Source organism: Limulus polyphemus, unplaced genomic scaffold, assembly GCF_000517525.1.
Source record: "Limulus polyphemus unplaced genomic scaffold, Limulus_polyphemus-2.1.2 Scaffold15, whole genome shotgun sequence".
Taxonomy (NCBI): domain Eukaryota; kingdom Metazoa; phylum Arthropoda; class Merostomata; order Xiphosura; family Limulidae; genus Limulus; species Limulus polyphemus.
In genome coordinates, this window is record NW_013665625.1 from 145468 (window position 1) to 163814 (window position 18347).

An 18347-nucleotide genomic window follows, 5' to 3' on the forward strand; every position below is an offset into this window, starting at 1 on the left:
TGACGTGTTACTAGCGTCACGTGACTTCCGCTGTGGTAACATTATTTTAAAATTTGTAAGTTCATCCTTTTGGTTTCCTATAGAACAAAATAAACAAACTTCCTCTTCTATATATATAGATAAAATTAACCCTACAAGTAGAGGCGTAGCAACTGCCCCTCAGACCTCGCAGTGCTGGGGGAGGGGCATAACGTTATACTAAATCAAATATGAAAACAGACTGATGGAAAAATTTGCAGGGGGGACAAAATATTCTGCACTACGCCTCTGCCTACAAGTGAACATAGTGTTACGACAGCGGAAGTCACGCGACGCTGGGAGAATGCGCGCCGGAGTTTCTCGAAGGATCATGAAGCGCCAAGTGCATTCGAGACGCCCTCTTTTTAATATATAAGCCTGGCGAGAAAAACAAGCGCGATCGGCAGAGATATATAATTGAGTCAAGCGAACAGTAGGCACCATAAGTAAAGTGTGTGAATAACTGTGATTTATAGCATGTGTTATAAAGGTTGTTAAGTTTAAAGCGACTGTGGAAATTCTGTGTATTACAAAGTTGTATCGGAAAAGAATAAACTAGTTTTAATTGAGAAAGGACTTGTATCGCTGAAGTTCCTCGGAAAGAATTTATACCGGAAATTAACAAACGACCAAGTACGTAACAATAGCATGTAGCAAACATTCATAAATCTATTCAGTTTTCATTACATAGAATGGAGTTTTGCCATTCCTGTATAGATACGTGTTTTCGCTCGTGGAGAACATTGCTTAATGCAACATTGTATAAGATTTTGACAGCAATGTTCTTTAACAGTTGTTCAGGTGATATATATATAGGTGTTACAGACCAACCTACATGTAATGAGAATGACCAGTCACATGGTAGTACATGTTACACTGGGTATATATATGGTTTATTTGAATCTAATAAACCTGGGATTTGGCAGGCTAGTAGAGGATACTGATAAATCAAGTAGTTAAATTTAACCTGAGAACATCCAATACAAACGATTGTCCAACATATGTAAACTGTAATTTTGTTTTGTATTTATATTCGGTCTCATAATTTTGTTTAACATTATCTGAGAGAAAACACAGTTTACATATTGTTTCCTTGTAAGAATAGTTCAAAATAGTTTGATTGCATTGAATCAAAATGTTTGGGTACAGGAAAACGTCATTAGTGTATCAAGTTCACAAACAATAGCTTAAAATATCATAACCAATATAAATTGTGTGCAGTAAATGTTTTTGATTGCTACAGTCCATATAAGGCTTTCAGTTATACAAATTGAAATATTTATTAGAACACAGTTTTCTGAAAATTTTTTAATATTTTTTCAGTACGAAGAACAACTTGAGATGCACGAAAATATCAACTGTATGTATACATGTAGTGAAAGTTTGTATTTTGCGGCATATCTAGTTCTAAACTAGTAACTGAAAGAAGGATCTAAAAAAAGACAATTAAAACATTGGTGAATGTTAATCGTCAAAAGTGAAGGTTACCTTTCATCTAATTTGGTCAACAAGTGTGCGTGAGATCTAGTTTCGCAGTGAGCATGCTGTCAATTGTTCACAGAAATGACAATATCGATCCAATACTTGAATATTAAACACAACAGCTTAAGTTTACTGTTGAAAATCAGGATGATCATAAACTTCTATTTTCGGACACTCTTATAAATAATAATAACGTACAGTTTAAATGTGAAGTTTATCACAATAAAACTTTCACAGGATTATATTTTAATTTTAAGAGTTTTATTCCCACTGTTTTCTAAAAGAATCAAGTTAAAATACCTTTTCGTCGTGTTTATGAGATATCTAGCAGTACTTTAATTTACATAATGAATTTTGGAACATCAAAGAATTCTTATGTAAAAATTATTTTCGAAGTTATCTTGTTGACAGAATACTTTGTTGTTATTTAAATAAGCGAAAGTTAGTTATATCTTGTGTTTATAGTGTATCGAAAATATTGTTGTTATTTTTTACCTTATATAGATAAATATTATCTGATTATTAAAAGGCAGCTGAAAAAAGATCATCTGCTGGGTATACTCTAGTTACAGTTGAGTTGCATATTTAAACCTAGTTGTCGCCTTAATTCTTTCTTAATATAAGGACCAGGTGCCATCTTGTCAATCTTCTTCTGTTTGGGTATAAATTTATTTGTACCTGCTGCCAGCGGAGTTATATTGGTTGTTTTAAAAGAAAGTTAATAACTCGTATAAAAGAACACATTAATGCTAGTTTATTAGTTAAGTCAAACATACTTACACACGCCTTATGTGAATGTAGACGAATTATGATTTGTTTAAGACCTTGACTAGGGCTAATGATGAAGAAAACCTTGATATTAAGGAGACTCTGCTGATTTACAAACTGAAGTCCGAGATCAATCTTCTCATTTCGGTTTCCAATGAAATAAACTAATTTGTTATTGTTATGTAGACTAGAATATAACCTATTTTTACCAAATAATTCAAAGGAACTCATCCAACAAATGGACCACGTTACAATACTGGTGTTAGAAGTGATACAATTTTAGAGAAAACAAAATATAACTTGCCTCAATTTCATCATATTTAAATGGCTAGATCTAGAAGTACTGAGATGAAATATTACTGGAGATTTAAATATGACTATTAAAATAGTCGAGAAGAATAGTATAGAAATTATAAAAAAGACCAATAAGAAACTTGTAGAAAATTAAAAATGATCAAGAGGTAAGAAACTGGAATTTAAGAGAGAGGATAAAAAAAACCTTAACATTTAATGAAGAATTAAAAATAAAAACAAATCTTTGGAAGCCAAGATCAGTTAAGCGATTGGGAATGTACAGAAAGATTAGAACAAACGATTGAAAAAATATGGGAAACCTGTAATTATATGTTTGAAGAAGTACAAAAAGGCATGGTTTGTCAAAACTGAAGTGCAAAAGGACATCAATAAAGTCAAAAAAGACTTGAATAAAGTTAAGGAAGAAATCAAAGAGATAGAAAAGAATACAAGTGAATAAAATTCCTGGAAAATGATATTAAATTAAAAGATTAAACCAGCCACACCTCTTTCTGCATTGGCCCAAGAGTTTCAACCTGAAACACCATCTACTACGAAATATGAAATAGGATAACATATTTGAACTACACCTATTACCATTACTACTGTGCCATCTGTTAGTGAAGAGCCTTTTTTGGACTACTAAAGCCATGCCACTACCAAATACATTTCTAGAATGTAGCTGGCCAATTGAGAAATCTATGGACTATGATTTGAATGTTTCATGCGAGGTATACTAGGCTCAGTTCGTAATCATTTTCAGAGTGAATGGGTGGATTAGGGAACAGCAAGCTGTTCATTTTGTTGTCCATTTAAAAGGAACATAATTTACAACATTAAGTAACTTTCCATCTGAAAGTCATAATAACTAGTAAGCTTATCCAACAGATTTTGAGTGATTCACCAGAAAGAAGAATCCAAAACAAAGTTCCAGAACACAGTACAAAGAAAAGAAAAGACCTTAGCCAAACTTGCAGAAGAACTGGAAAGGATTTTGCAATTACCCTACTTAGTCACTTTTCGTAAAACGTTCGATTCATTGGCACATAAACAATTTATAGATGCCATAAGAGGAGAGAATAAGAGAATTAGGCTGGAACAAAGTAGGTGCAGGGTTTCAAAAGAAGCTCTGCAGTTGACAATGGAACAAGAATCCAGTAAAGTAACATATGAATAACTAAAGGCAACATCTCAAAGTTTTCGGGTCATCAGATCGAGAAGTACTGAAACATTAACTCCTACTTATGATAGTATAGAAGAGCTAAAAGGATTAGTTGGACACCTAGTTACAGAGACTTAGCAAATGAACCACAAGAAATAGGTGCCAACTAGATCAAAGGAACAAAAATGGCCTAACAAAACACTGAGAAGTAAAACTTAGCTGGACTTGTGAGGCAAAAGTACAGCTGAAAATATTTCATTTGCATCAAAGATTTAATTCGATTTTAATTAAATTTTGAATATTTAAATATTTGCATCAATATTTAAAGAAACAGTCCATGAGTCCATAGGATTATTAATGAGAAAGTATTGCAGTATGCTTATTGACACTGATTCTACAGCTACGATAATTCAACCTGATTTGGTAATGGAAGGTGGAAAATGTTTAACAGAGATCAAGAAAGAGAAAGTGATGCAATCAGCAAGTGGATACAGTAAGAGAAGGATTAGAATCATTTTTACTGTTAGAAACTTCTCTATGCCTCATGGTGTGTGGGTAAATGACATAGAGGAAGTATGCATATTGGAAACTGCCTTTATACAGAGACATGGATACAAGGTTAAGCTAGATTCAAATAGCTCCACAGTATATGACCAAGAAATCTATGTTCACTACATTACAATTGCTACAACAAAGGTTGAAATTTCAGTGATAAAAGGGGAGTAATGATTGTACCATCAGGAAGTGAAATACGCCAGAATACATATTAAGAATAAATGTACATTTACTGAGAGGGGAGTGATAGAACCGTATGCACTCCAGCATGTTCTGATGGATTAATGGTTGGCAGAACTTTTGTGAATCTGAAGAATAAAGATGTCATAATTAGGGCCATACAGTTTGAGACAAATTTGGATGGGACTTTGCAAGATGTAAGGCTGTACAGGTAGTACTTACACACCAAAGAACACCAGAAGTAGATATATTGGAAGAAAAATGTAGGAGGTCTGATGTCAAATCCTCATATTTATTTTTATTTAACAATTTCACAAGAGCATGACCGGAAATGTGGAGGTCTTACAGTTGATCATTTTCAGAGATCACATAATTTGCTCACAGAATATCAAGACATCTTCTTCAGTGGACCTCATGTCTTAGAATGAACAAATAAAATATCTCACAAGGTTGAGATTAGAGATGCAGCCACAACACATGAGTTTGCCAGACAACTTCCATTTGCAAAACAGGATGAAGTTTTCAAAGAGACAGAAGTAATGACGGAACAAGGAGTGATAGAAATGAGTAACTAGTCCATGGGCATCACCTAGTATACTTGGGAAGAAAAATAATGAATACAACAGTTCTGTTGGACTATCAGAAAGTAAATAAAGCTACAAAGAAGAATGTCTACTCTTCTTTGGTTGCTTTTTCAAATTAAAATGGTTTTAAACATTGAATTTTAAGATCAGAAATTAGTAAGTGCAAGTTGACAAAGCAGATCGCAAGTTTGAATCTCGTCATTGAACATGCTCATCCTTTCACTGTGGGGCATTATAATGTGATGGCCAATCCCACTATGCGTTGGTAAAGAGTAGTCCAAGAGTTGGCGATTGGTGGTGTTGAGTAGCTACCTTCACTTTATTCTATCCTTTCAAAATTAGGGATGGAAAGTGCAGATAGCTCTTGAGTAGCTTTGCAAACAAACAAGAATGGTTTACCATATTCTTTGTACTCATACAAAGTGTAAATTTGTTATATGTTTTATAAACATGTTAGATATATTATTATGTGTAGACCAAAATAATTTTTATATATATGTTAGATATACACAACTGTTTTAATTTAAGAATTACCCGAGTGTTAAATTTAGTTATTTTCAAAAGCAATAGTTTATCGCAGGTTTGTTTAGATAACTGTGTGAATCATATTTATGTAATTCAGTTGTCGTAAATTGGTGATTGTTATATTATTGCGTCTCGTTATTAGAACCTTCTAAGATTTTTTGAATATTATTACATCATAACCTCTCGTGGTATGTGGAAAGTTCTAGGTCTCAGTTGGGCAATTTATAAATACGTGTCCAAAATGTAGTTCAAGTAGAACAAAATTAGTGAGAGATATAGTCGGATAAATCGAGACCATTTGTTTGTAAGTTTAGCCATATAAAGTTGATAGTGGCACCTTATTTTAAAGTGAAATCATCACAGATTGTATTATAACAACAGAGTAGAGAATAATAATCTGTTTTGTGAATTGTGTTCTAAAGTAATTGAACAAACATGTGTGGACTTTTGATGAAAAGGAACAATTACTTAAAACTCTGGATACAACTGTGATAAGCAATGGTGTAACATAAGTGAAATTATCCCCGATTGTATTGTAATAACAGAGCAGAGAATAATAATTTGTCTTGTAAATTGTATTTTAAAGTAACTGAACCAACCTATGTGGACTTTAACGAAAAGAGATGATTATTTAAAGCTGTGGATGCAATTGTAGCAATTAACTGTGTAATAAACATTTGTATATACATTTGACTTGTTTTAATATATTATTTTAAAACAAGTGGATTTTGTGCTGTTTGTATATTGTTGAAATTTGTTGCCAACAAGTCAAAGATGCCTACTATAAAGAATCCAGCCCACACATCAATATAGACTGAGATATATACTTCCCATTTATATTAGTTTTAATGATTTAGATGAGTTTTGCATTGCACCATTTCTTTCAACAAAGTTGTTTAATGTACATGCCTGTTAGACTTGCTGTTTGTATGTGTCTCACACTTCAATTAGACCAGCTTTTATCAATGAATGCATAAGGGCATAGTAAATAGCTACTTTATGTAGTGATCTTACTTGCATTATAAATCATAATTTGACCAAAGAATCAAATTTATGTTTCAAAGACATAATAAATGCTATGTATTTGTATGTATAATAACTATATTTCAGGTTTGGTGACGTTTATGAGTTATTAATGCTTACTTATAAAAATATAAAGTTTGCTAAATGCTACATAATACAATTAAAAAGTTAAAGTGAGTACCAAAAAGTTTGAATTGTTCTGTTAACAGTAAGTTTCTTGTAATGAATAGTTAGCAGAGAGGAAATGTCTACAGACCCATTGTTTAGAATTGGCAAAGAACCTGCATGAAGTAAAAATATTTTGTGAACTGTGTTCTTACTAGTGTCGTTTTTTAAGATATTTTTTGGCATAGTTTGTCTACCATACAAGTTACTTGAAATGTCAAATAATTTATTTTCTTTTTGCTTTAGCTTGTGAACAAGGATTCATCAATAAAAAGAAGGAATTAACCATTATTCTTGTAAAAGTATACACAACTCTGGAAAATTCATTCATTTTAAATACAGATGCTAGTAATTTTGGAGTGGGAATAGTTATGTCTCAAGTACAACATAGAAAAGAATGTATGATTACCTACTACATTCATTACCTAGGTAATGAATGCCACAGACATGAGGAATTCTACGACTGAGAAAGAGCTACCAAGTTTACACTCTCAACAGATCATGCAACACTGAATTGACTTAGGAACTGTTATAATCCAAGAAGGCCAAATATCAGGATGGCTCCACTAATTTCAGGAGTGCAACTTTAATATTGTGCATCACCCTAGAAACATGGAAATGCTTATGCATTATCCCAAAGACCGTGTGCTAAGGTAATTATACATTATGGAGAGAGGGAAGCACAAGATAGTAAAGACGACCAATCTTAGGTGCAGCAGAGTATATAGTTCAAAATGTGGCATCTACTAGTGACGATGAAACGCTGAAGCAGTCCACCAGTACTAAATTTGAAACTGCTCAGGCAAAATATACGAGTTTGAAATGAATTATTCATTAGATTAAGAATAGTACAGAAAAAACCTTATGACAGACAGTCACTCCATACACTGTCATACAGTCCAAAGATAAAGATGTATTGGACACTGTGAAATTCTTTATGGTTACATGAGGTCTTGTGTTGGAGATAATAGTGGACAGAAGCAACGAATACAGTTGGTACTTCCATAATCTCTACATTTTACAGCACTCTATCATCTACTCAACTTTTCAACAACTGGATGCTGAGATGTTAAAAATATATTGGAGCAAGTAAGAGAATATTTCTATTAAGTAGGGTGGCGTAGATCTGTAGCTAATTGGTGTAAAACATGCCAACTTTGCTGTGAATTTAAATGCTCATGAAAGAAACAGCACAGGGAACTACAGCAGTGTTTTGTTAAAGCATCATTTAAGAGAGTTGCTACTGATGTGTTTTTCCTCTGCCACAGAGTAACAATAGAAATACATACATCATGGTGGTGATGGGATATTTCACAAAATGGCCAGAAGTATATGCTATTCCTAACCACGCAGTAGAGACTCTAGAATCTAGTAAGAAAACGAAAATTCGTCAATGAACTTGTTTCAAATTTTGATATGCCTATGGAACTTTACTCAGAGATGGAACTTTGAATCAATCTTGTTTGAATAAATGTATCAGATTCCTGAAACCACAGCCCTTTATCCATCTTCTGAGAGAATTATGGAGAGATACAAGTGCACATTTTTACATCAAATAGCAAGTTATGTGAATGGACATTGTAAAATGTGGGATCAAGATATTCCACCATTACTAATTTTATAGAAATACATAAATTTACAGGCAATATAGTAACAGTAATATTTGGGAGAGAACGTTAAGGGCCATTGGATATTTTGTACTCTTATGCAATATGTTTGCCAAATAATTCATTTTGTATCTATTTCAATGTTTAGTAAGGGTTTGTTTTTATTATTTTTTGGCTTGATGGATATTATTACTTGAGGAGGTTTTTGATGTTAATAACCTACGAGTTTCAAAATATATTTCATGTCCTAAATTTCTCCCATGGAAATCATTGCTTAATGGGACCTCATGTAAGGATGCTGACAGCAATGTTTTTCAATTGTTGTTCAAGTAATATCTAGAGATCATGGCTTTAGCTATAATGAGAGTAACTAGTAATGTGATAGCACATTTCACATTGGTGAAATACAAAAAAAAATCTAAGAAAACTTGGATTTAGTAGTCTGGTAGAAGATCTTAAGGAGTTTATTAGATGATTTCAACGAGAGAACATCCAGTAGAAACAAAGGTCTAATGTGCATAAACCACAAGTATACACACTGTGTTTTTGTTTCACATTTAGTAAAAGATATTCAGTTTGTTTTATACTTCCATCTAGATTTATTATTTTGTTTAGTATTGACTCCATTAAGCAAGAGTTCTAGTGTAACTTCATTATACTTGATCGAATTTCCAGTTAACAAGCAGACCTATTTGCTGTGGCTCTACAGTTAATTCAGTTCATCTGAATATATCACTTTATGTCTGCATTTCTGTAGGAACCTTCAATGAAAGGTTTGTTATGCAGGCATACATTTCATCTTCTACATTTTTATTCTAATACAGAATTTAAAAAAAGTCATTTGTTCTAAGTAGATACAATTTTTGTATAACATGTGGTCCAGATAGTCATTAAGTTTATTTAATTCTAAATGGCTTCGTTCCTTTGTTATTATCTGAAGATGACACTTGTTCTGCCCATAGACGTCATAACTGTAAGGCTGCACATTGTGCAAGGACGCTGAAATCATTGTCTTTCAGTGGTTGTTCAGGTAATATCTCAAGGTTATAGTTCCCCTATGTGGAATGAGAATAAACAGTCATATGAGTAGCACTGTTCACTATAAGTAACTCTAATATTTACCTTAAGAGACATTAAACTTAAACTCTCTAGAATAAGTCTTCAATGAGTTATTAGTCATGCATTGGATGCTAAGTTAGCTGCTTGAGGGGAAGACATATTGGAGGAAAAAAGCATGACAATCACATTGTAAATCCAATGAAAGACTGTCCATCATACAGTTTGTTTGTAATTAAGCACAAAGCTACACAATGGGCTATCTGTGCTCTGTCCAACACGGATATTGAATCCTGGATTCTAGCGTTTTAACTCCGCAGACATAACACTGTGCCACTGGGGCTCCAGCATACAGAGAGCAAGAACACACACTATATTTATAATGGCTGGATACGGCTTGAATGGGTAATGAAGAAAAACTTTAAAACAAGTTTAACATAACAACAAATGTATATTGGTAATACATTGGGTCGACTCAGAGTACTTATGTGGACAATCTGTGTCATCTATATGGTAAAGCATAATCCCGTAATGGCTTCAGCAGATTCCAAAAGCATCCTTATGGTTATGTTTATTGAGAGACTTACAGACAAAACAATAAGGCGTCATCATCTTGGGGTGAGAGGTGATTTCTGCACAACCAGGTATGAAATGGTACTTTTTTGCCACTTGTGACGTGACAGCTTCTGTGACTACATCCTGCTCTGGTACTACCACTACTCTGTGACTGAATCATTTCATGGATTGATCAGCCACCCATACATTCTGGCACAGCAATGTAACAACACTGGTTTTCAGTGAATGGGCAGTCCTACCATTATTTACATGCCACAGCCTATGCACCCGAAGATATGTGAGATTAATGGGACAACGCATCTGCTTGTAGTATGTGGGTGCATAGGATAGTGGATTACTCATACTTTGCCAGAGCACCTAAATTCCCAATAGTTTACAGTGCGGCAAAATAGATAAGGCTATCGGTTTCAACTGCTGGTTCAGAAAGTCCGGAAGAACCAACAGCAAAAGGAAATGGGGTCATTACACCTCCAGAAAACTAAGGGAGCCAAAGTCAGGCAGACAACTTGTGCCAAAATGTTTTGTGGTTAGCTAAGGTGTTTTAGAGCTGCATGATGTTTTATGTCAGGGAACAAGGGCAAGAGATCAAGTTTCTTGTTGACACAGGAGCAGCCAGAATATTGGTAAATTAGTGAAACCACCACTCCAGCCAGTGGATAGTGACTTTTTCTGATGAATTAGCACATTGTCATATATGTAACAGTGTTTAGGAGACGTTGCTCACAAAACAAAAGGAATCGTTTCTTGCCTTGGTCCTGGTATTGACATCCTTTGGATGGATGTACTGCTGAAATAATCAATCAGGGAGAGTTATATGATGTCAGTCAGATCAAGCTCAGTAACAGTAGATTGCACATGTGTTTGTAGCAAAGAAAATACCAGAATCACTATGTACACAAAATTTGTAACTGGAATTAAGTCCTTAAAGAGAGACAACTTAAACGTTAGTGGATTCTAGCAATCAACATTAAGGATAGATGTTGCCTAATGCGAGTGAGCTCATGTGTGAAGAAACTAGTTTTGCAGCCTCAACCCTCATTCCTTGATACTGTAATCAGGCTCTATCCATGTGATAAAACAGATGGCAGGGAGAAGAATAAGGCGGGGTTGGAGAATAAGCTTTATTGGCTGTTATCTGGCAGAAACAATAGAGAACAGCATGGCTAAAGGTGTTGGTCAAGCAAAGACTCAATAACAACTGAGGAGTGGGAAGGTCACAAGCATTAAAGATGCATCTTTTATTGGCAGAAGAGGGTGTGAATACATACAAAGCCCATAAAAATGCTGCTTGACAATGTTATGTTGTTATGGTCCTATCTTTAAAGGATTTTAAAGAAGGTAGTGGTAATAACTGAGCAGTTATGAACCTTTTAAGTTTGCACACCCTCTTGAACTTTTGACCAATTGGAATTCGCCTGACCTTAGGTTTTCAAACAGTACTTTAACTATAAAAATATCGAATTCTTGACTATTATGATAAACTCTCTTTTTTTCAACTAGCCATCTTGTATCCTATCTTTTTACCAAAATCTCTCTATGTATTCTCCAAACTGAATCATGGATCATTAAACAACAAAGACCAGCAAACACAGAGTTTTTTCTACTGTGAAGGGGTGAAGTATTTCAGCAATCTCCTGACTTCTGAAGCCATCCAGACATTTATCATAGCAGAGTTAATGGATCAAGATATGTTGTTAGTCAATGCAACAGACATATGAGAGCTCTCCATATCTTTCATTGGGCTGGACCTGAAGTCTATTGTGGTGGGACAAACCTCATCAACAGCAGTAGATCCTGTGGAGTTCAATTATTCATTGAACATAGTGGTCAAGGAGAGAGCAGTGTCGATTTCAACCTCGTCAGTTTCAGAGCCTTCAAGCAGCACAACAGCTGATCATGCCACCCCTAATGATAGCATTGAAGGCCAAACCATTGTCATCATAGAGAAAGTGGGTCTTACTCATGATGTATCCCATCAGAGAGTGTGACATCATAACACATCAATACAGACAGGTGTGTACCACCTTTGATGGGCTCACTAAATTGCAGACATTGGATCCTCTCGAGGGCTGATCAGGCTCTACAAGGGAGAGGGCAGAATAGGTCCCTAAATTATAATAATGACCATGAATTACACCACCACTATTGTCACTATGACCACCACAGTGATTCAGATGACCCAATAAGCTCGTAGGATCTCTCTACCACCACTGTGAGTCCTCTCTACCACCACTGAGGGTCTTCTATGCCATCAACGAGAGTATGTCGACATGAATGGAAAGAATAAATACTCTCTAGACAAAGCAAAGGGTCTGTATCTCAGCAGAGTCAATCAATACGAGCTCAAAAAAGTAGCTGAAAGGTTGTTTTGACTTCCTTTCTGCGCTATCAAGTCAGTTTTCTGAATGAATTGTTTATCTAACATTTCATGAAAATTGCTAAGTATGTATGTATGTTGTGTGTGTCTATTATATATATTTAGCTTCTACAGGTGCAGTGTGGGAATTATGATCTTTTTGAGCATGGAATATGAATCAAGCAGTTATAAAATATATAATGGAAAAACCTTCTTTCACTGCATTTATTTTTGGTAACAGTCTACGTCATTAAATGTATTTTACTTAAAATATTTTATTTAGCTTATGTTGGTTTTGGTCTGAGTGTGTGTTATTGTATACTGTAGTGATAGCAGAATGTTAGTGGATGGATAGAGGGAAAAAGTAGCATCATTGAAGCATTACTTTGTAATAACCATTAGTCTGTACTAAATTTGTTTCTGAAAGAAGTCTAGTGTAAGTAAGGCATATCTATTAATGGATTACCAAGGTCAGAAGCTAAAGCATGGCAGTTATGCAGTCGCTAACCTACTTTAGTTATCGGTATAGGAACCAATACTTACAGTTTTGCCTCCGATTTTTTCTACTTCACCTGGGCTCTACTTGCTTAACAACCAGGCAGGAAAAATGGATGGGTTACATGTATCTGTGTTAGCTGTTGTCATGGTAATAATAACTGTGGGAAGCACAGCTGAGTGTTGATCAAGCATGAGACACAATGAAGTCTGGTGGACCAGGATATTCACAGGTATAAGGGATACATTATCTACACGTGACACATATGTAAAGCTCATAGCAATGTCACTTGGCCAGCACAATAGTTAATAGTTGTGACTGGGCCATTTCAAGATCCAAAATTACACTTCTACCTGAACGTTTCACCAGTCCAAGTCAATATGAGCACACATCTTTCTATCATAAAGTTTTATTACGTGTGTCTAAATTCTCGACTCTTTTGGCTATATCATCTATGACTGAAGTCGTCAAAAGTTTAGAGCAAATTAATTTTGCCAACTCAACTATCTGTATTCCAACATGGAATGATACGTATATATATATATATATATTATACTATACGATGGCATCAGAAGTACATTGAAATACCAAAAACTGTCAGACTTTCTTTTGGCTTAACTACAACTGATGCTGGGCAGAATTTTCAAACAAGTAAGCCCGAGTCAATGGTTCCTCTAAAAATACCTCCTCATATGAACTTCCTGTTCTGAGATAAAACAAGAAAGTTCCTCCTACTGTTCTACGGCCAAACCTTATTGTTGTTTAATCTATGCTGCCAACACTACCAGTCATGACCTCTGCTGCTATTTCCAACTGAATGTAGCCCCTTCAGACTGTGGAAAACGTAAGTGGTTGTGTCATTGTGCTGTATAACGTTTCATATTCTAAATAGATATTTCATTCCATGACAAAGAATAATTTCATTTTGTCCTTATTGTATCATTGCTTATATCATCATTTTTTGTTTGAAAGTTTTCTATTCTGATATATTTTTGTATTTTTAATTACTACCAGTGACTAATGGTAAAGGGCATGCATTTTTATGTTACTTCTATTGTGTTATTATATTGTATTACTAGATGAATTACCCGCCCCTTGGACGAAAGTTATGTAAATTCATGATTAATGAAAGGTTATCTTAGGACATGAAAAGTTGCTTCCGTTATACACAATTGTAAAAAACGCAAAAAACGCCCATAAAAACCGCAAAACTGGATATTTATATGTATCTTTTCATGTACCCAATAAACCTCCATACCAAATTTGGTGAACATCCATCGACAGGGAACGAAGTAGTGGCAAAAACGCCTATAAAAACCGCAAAACGCAAAAGGTAAAACTGAAAATTTGTATGCACCCCCGCATGGAACTAATGAAACTCCATATTAATTTTTGTGAAGATCCATTCACACCCTGCGAAGTAGTTACATGAACATAGAACAGAAAGTGTATTGTAAATTTAATATTGTATCCTAATTTGTTGAATCATTTTCCTTATGATATGTAGTATTATGGCTAATGACTGTTATCAAATGGTTATTTTATGATTTATTGTTTCTCTGTTAATGGGTTTTATTATGTATTAATGTTGTTTAATATTGTAAATGTAACAACTCAAAGCTTAATTCTATGAGTTGGATTTTGATTAGGTTTTATAGGTCTTATTATTTTCTTTGTTAGATCTATGATTCATTATTGAAGGATATTGTAGTGTATTATTGTATTTTAGTTTAACTGTCCTAAATCAATATCAAAGGGCATGTTATCTATATCTTTGTTAAAGTGTATTTTTGTACTGAAATCTGCATTTTATTCAATATTTGTAAAAATCATTCTCAAGGAAAATTTTCCATATGTATATGTTGTGTTGGTGTATCAACTCTAAAGGATTATTCTATTGTATTAAATTATAATTGTGTTTGGATTTTATGATTGTAACTTGCAGTTTCGCAAAAGGTATTTAGTTGTCTGTTTTTCATTTATGTCTTATAAGTATTTTAGAGGACAGAGAGTAAATGACATCAGTTCCATGGCTGGAGAATGTAAAAAGGAGGGAAATGTGTAGTGTGCAAATGCACCAGATGTTTTATATCTCTTTTTTTCTTTTAGGGACATGAACACTGTTTATATGTGATTTTTCATACTTTTCGTGCATACATGTGTATAGTTTTATTAGTAAAATATTGGTCAAAGAATATGGCTAGATTCCACTTGATCTATTTATCAGTTTTTCTGAGTTATTTTCCTTTGATGTCATATGCACTTTCTTCTGAAAAGATCATTGTAAAGTAGGGCATCCGATGTAAATATATTCAGTGAATTTTTCCTCTGGCGAGTCAGGTGACACCCAAAGGGTATTACTCCGTTCTCTTTTAGACTGGAATGACTAAGAATTTCAGCGGTAGCATATGCAAACTGCGAGAGATGGTAGTATAAATACTTCTATATAATGTTATGCTCCCTCACTTTTCACACAGATTACAGCAGGCTTCTCCACCTATTGATATCCAATATTTGTTGTATTTGTGATTGTTATTTGTTTAAATAAAGAGTGATTTCACTATGTTTATTATTTTCAGTCTTTTTTTACCACACCTCCATCAAAACAAGCAAATTTAGACTTACTCTTTGAAACTCCAGCTATTGCAATTACTACCTAAAACTGATACTTCAATCATGACTGAGAAAACATTTTAAATTTTACTTTGATAACAAATATGGGGAAATTATATTCCTAAGCGTTCTGTCTTTAATGTCTCAAATATCATAATCCCTTAATTAGATAAATACATATACCTACAGAGAGACAGGTCTAAGAAGAAAGGTCTACCTGGAAAGCATTCTTTTGTTAAGGATTTTTATTCTTTTTTGAACCTTTAATCAGTATTTGTTGATAAATGTGCATTACCGAAAAAATATATAAATGCTTATATGTCAACCCAAGTTTTAAGTATTAAGAAGCAGTGTGAACCATCAGAGTAAACAACTGTTTTTTTACGTGTATTGTAAGTAATGATATACTCCATTTTTTAAAGATAATTTCATCCACATTATTAGTTATAACATTCAAAATACTTTTGAGTATTATTATAAGTAAAGTATTATTAACTTTGAATTATTATTAAAGTATTATTATAAATCATTGTTATCATATTTTTTTAAATTATGAAGGTTATTTTGATTGTTACCTTAACATATGAATTTAGGTCTGGTCTAAATCTTCTAAGCTGATCGAACCACACGAGATACTGATTGGAATTACAAGCAAAAATATCATTAACAGCGGGAGATCGTAACTGTTGACTCTGCATATTATAATAATTGTGGGTTTTCGTTGTTGTGTAATTTTTTTGGCATGGTGCATTTTTTCTCAATTTTTAATAGAAAATGCGTTTCATTAACTTATAAGTTACTTTTTGGTCCTAATATATTTAATTATCTTAGTTTTAAGTAGAAGCTATTAACAATTTTCTATTTCATAAGGTTTGTCTCATTCATCTGAAATACCGGTTACAAGTTTCCCTGTTGTAGGTCTAGTTTTTCACAGGATGAGGAATGGGCATGGAGTGACGATTAGCTTGTTCAGAGTTTCAACTTGAATATTCATGGTTTGTGACCAATAACCAAAATGAAGAGCTCCGCATTTTGGGACTGTGAGTGCACTTTAAGAGAAATGGTTAAACTACTACTATTTCATCACACAGTAGTAGTTTAAAGATTAGTGGTGGGTGCTGTTGACTAGTACCTTCCTGCTAGGTTGTCAGTTCAGAATAAAAAACAGTTGTGTACAGATAATCCCTATGTAGTTTTAGGTGAAATTCTGGGGCAAACAAACAAGTACACTTTTCTAGGCAGGCATAAATGCGATATTGTTAATTGGGAAAAAAATAGTTAATTAGATCCCAGATTAAAGCTTAGAAATTTGTGCCTATGTAATAGGTCAATATTTTTCTTTATTGTACTGAAAGTGGTAGTAATGACTAATTGCTTGCTATTCTTAAAGTGACAGAAGAGTATATAAACAATAGTTACTTAGTTAAAAATTAGTTAGTTTTCAAACCAATAACTTCCGTTATTGTTATCGTTCAGGTTTATAAGCCTCAGCATCTTATGTATTCAGAAGGTTCACATTTATTTGTTTTAACTGTAAATGATCAGGCAGTTAAAATTATGTTTCATTGCAAAGGTTTTTAATTTTTTATCCTCTTAGTCCTTAATTAAATTCGAATCAAGGATGCATAATGATAGTATTTCAGATCTATCCCTTATCTTCAAGAAGTTACATGAGCCCTTTCGTTCAAAAGCAGAATTTTTTTAGTGTTAAATGATGACAAAAAGTCCTCCTGAACTCCTATTTATATGAAATCAAGATTGATAAAAGAACTTATTATCTATTAGACAGAAACTACATTTGAAAGATATAACTTGATCTTGAGCAAGACTATTTTAATCACAAATAATGCTTCATAACATTTTGAAAAGTTAGGTTCTGGTAAATCTTTTCCAGTTCAGACGTGTTTTTTGTTGTTGTTGTTTTCTTTACGATTTAGAGCCTGAAGTAGATACTGTTTCAACTAGAGAAGTATTGTACCAACAGAAATGTGTCAGTGAATATCAATCAAGTTGAAATTAACTAGATATATAATATAGAACTTTCTGATCAACAACAACAAAAAATTAAAATTGTAAGAGGAAAGGAAGTTTTATGTTTTCTTTTTTTATAACAAAATTTTGGAAACTGCAAAATATATAAAAAACTAAAACAAAGTTTAAATCAAGTTATATGAGGTTTCAAACCGACACTAGTACAAGTTAGCAAGTTTATTCAAAGTGTCACACAGTTTGGTTACGAATTTATACTGTGAGAAAGAAAACAGTAAGGGATTTCAGTAAAACATCTCTCCCCCTCCCTGCCTCCCCTGGAGTGGAAAGGAAAAGGGAGGCATAAACTTTGAATAATGCTACAAGTCTATTACTTTCTCAGATAATCACTAATTAGGGGTGCCCCCTAATATGACTGTTCCCTTTAAATACAAACTTTTTATCGGAAATGAAGATACATCTGCTTCCTCCTAGTTTAATGCGAAAGTGACTTTCTACTAATGTTTTATAATCTTAAACTACGTTCAGCTTTACATTTCCTCACTATCGTTAATGAGCTAGCTCTATCTTTCATTATCTGTAAAAATAATATGTTTTATCCATATTTGTATATAAAACAGAGTTGTACTACCCGTTTGTCTGACACCACAAATTTTGTAAGTAACTGGCTGAACAAATATCGATAAAATTTAATAGAGGAATTCAGGTGAATACCTAAACGAGCGAGTTTAACTGGATAAGCAATCAGACGAAAGATTCAAGTTGTAAGTAATCCCAATTTTAAATTCGATGACGAATAACCCACTTTGAGACTAATAATGCTTGGAGACGGCTTGAATGGGTAATGAAGAAAAACTTTGTCATAAGTTTAACTAATAACTAGACAAATGTAACTAAC